The sequence below is a fragment of the Raphanus sativus genome, unplaced genomic scaffold (genome assembly GCF_000801105.2).
Source record: "Raphanus sativus cultivar WK10039 unplaced genomic scaffold, ASM80110v3 Scaffold1236, whole genome shotgun sequence".
In the NCBI taxonomy this organism is placed as follows: domain Eukaryota; kingdom Viridiplantae; phylum Streptophyta; class Magnoliopsida; order Brassicales; family Brassicaceae; genus Raphanus; species Raphanus sativus.
In genome coordinates, this window is record NW_026616549.1 from 16,677 (window position 1) to 23,852 (window position 7,176).

General features: G+C 36.8%; 1 long non-coding RNA gene across 4 annotated transcripts; it reads left to right on the forward strand.

Annotated features, from left to right (window-relative positions):
• Window positions 1-1,156: 1,156 nt before the first annotated feature.
• LOC108846463 (uncharacterized) lies at window positions 1,157-2,161 on the forward strand. 4 transcript variants are annotated; one of them, XR_001948654.2, is made up of 3 exons: window positions 1,157-1,284; window positions 1,584-1,823; window positions 1,987-2,161. It is a non-coding gene; the product is annotated as an uncharacterized LOC108846463 (long non-coding RNA). The 4 variants fall into 4 exon arrangements; XR_008941073.1 differs by lacking the exon at window positions 1,157-1,284 and adding an exon at window positions 1,303-1,482; XR_001948655.2 differs by lacking the exon at window positions 1,157-1,284 and adding an exon at window positions 1,303-1,440.
• The last annotated feature ends 5,015 nt before the right edge of the window (window positions 2,162-7,176 follow it).

The following is a 7,176-nucleotide window of genomic DNA, read 5'->3' on the forward strand; positions in this document are numbered from 1 at the left end:
GAATAGGTTTTGTCTCCTATCGGACAGCGACCTGTGAGATTGCTTTACAGCTGAGCAGCATATGCTACAGCATATTCCATTAGGGCTTCATAGTCTCTTTGTGTATAAATACCAACTCTTGTAAAACCCTTTCCTTTGAGCAATGAGAATGAATATTTGAGAAACTCTGTTATTTCTCTGTTCTTGTTGCTACTTACATATCAGCCATTGTCACCAAGAAGCTATTCAAGAAGTTCCCAAAACCGATCCCACTCGTAAAAAACGTCGTTCCAAGGCTCTGCATCTCTTCAGGTGACTGATCCTTGAAAAACTCAAGCAAACCAATAGCGTTGAACACATCCCCAACACCTAGAAGAGAGCACTGAGGGAGCAACCAAAAAATGCTCATAGGCACAACTTGTTTCGAAATAGCTATGTGAAATTCATTTATTACCTGCATCCTCTTAACCTCTACAGCTGAAGCAACTGCGATTGCAACAATTTGGATCACAAACCCTATCCATAGCCTTTGGAGTATAGTGATCTCCCTAGGATTTCCGGTTTTCTTGCGCACGAAGGGAACAAAGTATTGGTCATACATTGGCACTGAAAGAAGCATTGAGAGTGTAACAAAACTTCCCAGTGAAGCCGCAAGGATTTGGAAGTGGGATCCGAGTTCTCGGTCCAGGGTGGTCCCTTGTTTGACGAAGAGAGCGTTCACTTGTGCCCATAAGGTGCTTGGGATTAAAGTGACAAGCCATATTAAGGTAAGCCCTAGCACACGCTTTGCCACTTCCACTTTTGTCACCGTACAAGGTAACTCTCCCGAACGTGTCTTAATGGCCGCTTTATCCAAAAACCTGTGATAGCAAAAGCCAAATCATTCAAAATTACTTTGTGTCCTGTCTACTCCAAGATTTTTCTAGGAAATATGCCTAGAAATAAGTTTCGATTTTTGATAAGAAAAAAGCTTCGATTTTTGATAAGAAAAAAGCTTCGATTAAAAGGTGAACATTTTAGATATAGAAGTTTGTACTAATGTAATAGACTTATTTTAGCCATTAATACTTCATATATATATATATATATATATATATATCTTTATATAAAGTACAGTTTCTATCCTTCCTGGGGTGTCCACCTAGGATGCCATGTCACTAATTCACCTTTTGTGGTCGCGACACCTGTCACTAATTCACATTCAATGCATCATTTAGATCTGCAGCAAGACGGTGTGTAAAACTCTAGCTGAATTCAATCGTCGTCTCTAACGGAGTCATTAATAATAGCTCCCACTCCTATCAGGTTTCATCAATGAATACATCCCCCTTCTCTGAATCTTAAACTATAAAATTGTTCGTTGTATCCTCTGAAAATTCATCTGTTCAATTGTTTCAATAACAAGTTTCTTAAAAAGATCCAGTGATAACAATGGCTATCTCCGCTGTTATATAGTTTGAGGTTCTGCGAGCAACTCATGCCCTTCAATCTAATTATTGAAAAGTTATTGTTTCCCAATTCACGCATGACCTTCCATCTATTTCTTGAAAAGTTGTATATTCCGATTTGAATGATTATTAAGGTTTTGTTTTGATGTTTTGCAGGCAGAGAGATTAAGATAGAACGGATGAGAGATCAGATCCATTGTTGAAAGCTCGCTTACGATGCGTTTCGGAAGCATGGTCTGGAATCTTCTAAGACGGCTGACTTTATCTCTGGAGATAGCTTGATGGGTTCGATCACTTGCGCTGTTCTGTAATCTGTTTCTTCGTTGAGGTTGAATCGAAGAACAGAGGTTGGAGAACGGGCTTCTTCGTTGAGATGATTTCTTTATTGCCAATTGGGTAGGGAATCATAATATGACGACTGGATTGATAACTCTTCTACTTTTTGCTGTTTTATTCTTCGATTGGGGGTTCACTGAGAAAATAGTTAACTTTGGTTTTGATTTATCAATCGAAGATTCATATTTTGATTTTGGTGTTTTTTTTTTCTTTTTCTATTTAGTATTAGGATTACTGTGACAGAAGCATCTGAAGGACTGATAGTGGGAGCATCTGAAGGAAGAGCAATAGAGCATTGTGACAAAGAACATCACGTCGTGCTTTGTTTTTTTTCCTTTTTGAAACTTTTTTAAAAGGTGGGTCAAATGGTGAGTAAATAAACCAAGTGAGTTGTAAGATCTTTAGTTATCAAGTCCTGCTTTGTTGAACACAAAGATGTTAAAATGACTTTATCATGAACTGAAGAAGGATCAGATAAAAAACCAAGAAATCAGGTTATAATTAGGTTTTTGGGTTAGATTGGGTTGAAATTAAAATTTGGTATGGTTTAGGTGATTGAATATTATTTGGTAAACAGTAAACCTACTAAAACCATAGTCTATTGATTTTTAAGAAATTTAAAATTTAAATTTTATATTGTAAAAATTTAATCAATAGCATGTATTTTGAAATTATAATCAGTTATTTAAATAACATGATTATCAAATATAAACATTCTAGCAAATATGTAAATTAGTTTTTTATCTGGGTTCAAATGTAATATTAAATATATAAATATGTCATAAATAAATTTATAACTAATCATACATTTTAATAAAATTATAACAATAATCTACCATAAAAACTAAATTTAGTAAAAATAATATAATTCACTAAATTTTATAAAATTAAATATGAAACAAAATCTATGTGAATCTATTTACAAGTTTGTTTCTTTTCTACTAATAAAAATTAAAAAAAAAACTCACGGTTTGTTTTGAATTATTCAACATAGATTACTTAACAAAAAAATCATCTTGAACTTTTTTAAAAGAAAAGATCATATTTAAAAATAACAAATAGTATTTATTTTTAAAATCAGAACTAACTTTTGAAATAAATAGTTTATTTACATTTCAGATACAATAATATACAAAATTTAACTAATATTAAATATTAATTTTGATTACCTAATTTTTTGTTAATATGCATCCCGCCCGTAGGGCGGGTCCACTCTAGTATATATATATATACATATGCCAACAAGTAAAGCTACTAACATAAAAATATTCTTAAGATATCTTAAGTTTTCTATACTAAGTTATCTTTGCAATGATGCTGTGCTGCCAAGACATTAAAGTGGGACGATATTGGAGAAATCATTAACGTGAAAAAGGTGGGATTTGAGGACCATCCAATAAAATATTGGAAAAAAGTTTCTCTGCTACACCAAGTATTGTGTAATATGATGGTAAACATCACAAGTATTTGAATATGTCAATAACATCACCATCTTTATCTTTATGTTAATACATGCCACATATACAAAGTATAAACTAAAATGGTGAAAACTACACAATCAGATTTAATTGATTTTATCACTAATAAATGGGGTCAATTTGTAATTAATAAAACTTAAACCAGAATTAAAAAAAAAAAAACCAACTCAAGACTACTGCCAACCATATCCGAGCAATATTTACCTTGTTTTCCCTATATTTCTTCTAGACATTCTTAAGGCTAAATAAGTTTACTGATATCTAGTTTATTGTGAGTCTTATAAAATGTTTTATAAAAAAAGTTTTAATTGAGTCAAGTAGGGGATTATGATCAAATACAATTTGTTTGCTACTATAATCTCTCTAGCACCATCTAGATTTATTGATTGCAGGATGTATTAGATGAAAACACCGCAGTGTGTCACGTAATACTAACATCCACACCTGTTGAGAATGTTTTATAAAAAAAGCTTTATAAAACATTCTTCTATATTGTAAATATTACTCACAATAACCATATCCGAGCAATATTTACCTTGTTTTCCCTATATTTCTTCTAGACATTCTTAGGGCTAGATAAACACTGGAGACAATGTTATTTAAGTCTGGGGGAGATTTACTAATATCTAGTTTATTGTGAGTCTTATAAAATGTTTTATAAAAAAATTTTAATTGAGTCAAATAGGGGATTATGATCAAATACAATTTGTTTGCTACTCTAATCTCTTTCTAGCACCATCTAAATTTATTGATTGCAGGATGTATTAGATGGAAACACCGCAGTGTGTCACGTAATACTAACATCCACACCTGCTGAGAATGTCTGGAGAAACAAAAGATGACCTTCAACCCTAATCAATTCTACTCGCTTGTTTTAAGGATTGGTATACATTGGTTCAGATTCCTTCTGCAAATTGATATACCATGGATTTCACTCATTTTCTACCATGGTATAATGATATTTTTATTATATAACTAATATGTTTTCTAGCCTATTAGGTGTGTTTTCAGGTTCAGGAGTATTTCATGATAAAGTGATGCTTTTGGAGCATTTTGGAGCACAAGAGATAATACACCCGAGTTGACCATTCAAGACCAAGTCGGAAGTCAACATTCAGAGAAGAATCGATCGATATTCACCTAGAATTGTCGATCGATGTAGCTGTGAAGATCCGCGTACTTGAAGATTATAATCGTTGCCAGCCTTGGGAGAAAGCGAATAAAACGTATCCGTTTCCCTCCTTTTCCTGCTAGGATTGGAAATCCTTCGGTATACATCAAGTGTTGTCAATCGATCGGCGCTGCGAAAGGTGTATCGCTCGATATCTTTAAAGGATTATCGATCGACTCTTTTTCTGGTCAACAGACAACAGTTGAGATCAGAGATCTAGTTATTTAACCAGTGAGACATCACTGATTGTTAAACGGCTGAGTTCTATAATATCATGCAAACAACTTGTTAGACATCAGTAGACATTATAATCCCCAATACCTGAATAAAAGCCATATGTCTACCACTCTTCCTTATCTTATAAACAACCATCATATTGTTAGTAGAGCAACTACCTTGCTCATTTAGGATTGTCATTTTACATTTCCATCATAAATACCAACTTCACCTAAGATTGATTAATAATTAGATTTAATTAGTTTCCTAACTCCTCGTGATTCGATCCTTAAGTACTACAGCTGAGAGAGTAAAAGCACTCTTTAGGGTAATTTGAGTGGTACAAATTTGGCGCCGTTACCGGGGAGTTTTGATCGCCATTAGATTTAATTTTATCAATTTTAGGTTTTCTTTTTCTTTTCACTTTTCTAATTAAAATTTTTCTTATCTTTTCAGGTACATGCCCAGCAGTACCAAAAGCAATAAGGAAAATCAACTACTGTTCTCAGAAGATCCTGCACACTTAGAACGTTCAATCCGCAAAGACCTACGCTCCGCATCGATCGACAGAACCGCCGCACCGTCGACTGATATTCACGTTCAACCGTCGACCGATACTCATACACCACCGTCGACCGATACACTTCGTTGCTCTACATCGCTCGACACAACACACCGTACATCGATCGATACTAATCCACGAGGCATGGCTGCGATTGTTATTCTCACGCAGGGCGAGAATGGAAACCTGTATGACCAGGATGATCATATGCGTAATGCAACAGGTCAGAAGCTAGATGCACATGGAAACGTAATCCCTGAGCCAGAAGCTGAGGCTACAGAAGAAGCTCAGACACGATCGTTGGTAGACTACAATCGTCCTGATGAGTACTACACCAACAGATCAGCTATTCGACTTCCAGAGATTCAGAAGCCGAACTTCGAGCTCAAGCCTCAGTACTACTCACTCGTGTCACAGATACCCTACGCTGGGCTATCACACGAGCATCCTATGGACCATCTGGAGAGGTTTTGGGATCTTATTGCTGTTATTCGTATGGATGGAGTCCCTGAGGACTACCTACTTTGCAAGCTCTTCAAATACTCACTAATTGGAGAAGCTTCACACTGCCTTAAGCAGCTACCTACATGATCACTGACATCCTGGGCAGACATCAAAAATGCCTTCCTGCGTAATTTCTTTGATGAGGCACATGTTGAAGACTTAAGGAGAAAAATCGCCACTTTCGCGCAGAAGCCTGGTGAGACTTTTAAGGACGCGTGATCAGATTTAAGTTCTTCTGGCGAGACTGTCCACACCATGGATTCAATGAAGTGCAGCTACTAAGCACTTTATACAGAGGTATCGCCTTAAGGTATCAGATGGCTCTTGATACAACTAGTGAGGGGAACTTCAACACTAGGAATCCAATAGGGGCTGTGAGACTTATTGAGAACCTAGCCAACAGCAGCAGCACCAAGAACACTGACTCTGATAAGAAGAAGTCTGTTGCGGCCATTGGGGAGGAACAGATGAGTGAAGTCAGAGCTAAGTTAGAAGCTGTTCATGAGCTTCTGAGGAAGCAAGTCTGCTCAGTTGAGGAAGGAAAGGCTAGAGATGTTGATACAGAAGAGGATGTGAAACTACATTGGAGGTACTGGATTTCAGAGGTCTGGAAACCAGAATGGCAACAGGAACTTTTTTGACAGTGGTTAGAAGAGTAACTACAACCAGAGTTCACAGTATCAGAAACCCTTCAACAACTCAGGAACTATGGAAATTCATCTTACCAGTACCCACCACCACCCACCCAGGAGAGTAAATTTTGATGCCATGATTGACAGTTCTTGAAGGACAGCAGAAGCTTTCAGTGGATTTCAATAGAAAGATTGACTCTGTCTGCAACAATCTGAACACAAGGATAGATACCATTTGTACTCAAGTTAGGAAACTTGAGACACAAATTGTTCAGACTGAAGACTCTATCAAGAGAACTGGAGCTTCTAAGGAAGTAGGAGAAGGAATCATGAAACACCACGTAAATGCCCATCATAGATGATGATTTCTGGCAAGTGGTGAAGCATGAAAAGCTTCAAGAAGGGAGACTTCGAAGTGGAAAGTTTACTAAGTTTTGGTGGATCGCAATTGTGTCGATCGACACCAGATTTTTCAAATCGATCAACACAATCGATGTCATTTCCAGAAACGACTGCGGATTGCAACGCAGTAAGGATTTTGACACATGCTTAACTCAAGGCTTCGTATCACACCCACCCACCACCCTCACCTACAAAAAATATTGAACGACGAGACGAGCCACTCATCGATCGACATGATGATGTGACTTGCATCGATCGACCCGTTTCTCCACCTATCGATCGACACGCACCTCTCACATACTGAGTGCAATTACCAGCAATTGACATCAACCGAATCAATGCACTGACCACCACCTAAACCACCAGCTGACCCTGCAGAGACTACTAGTAACCCTTCAGACACTACACCAGTATCAGAGGGAACTGAAGGAAGTGGGTTAAGGAATAA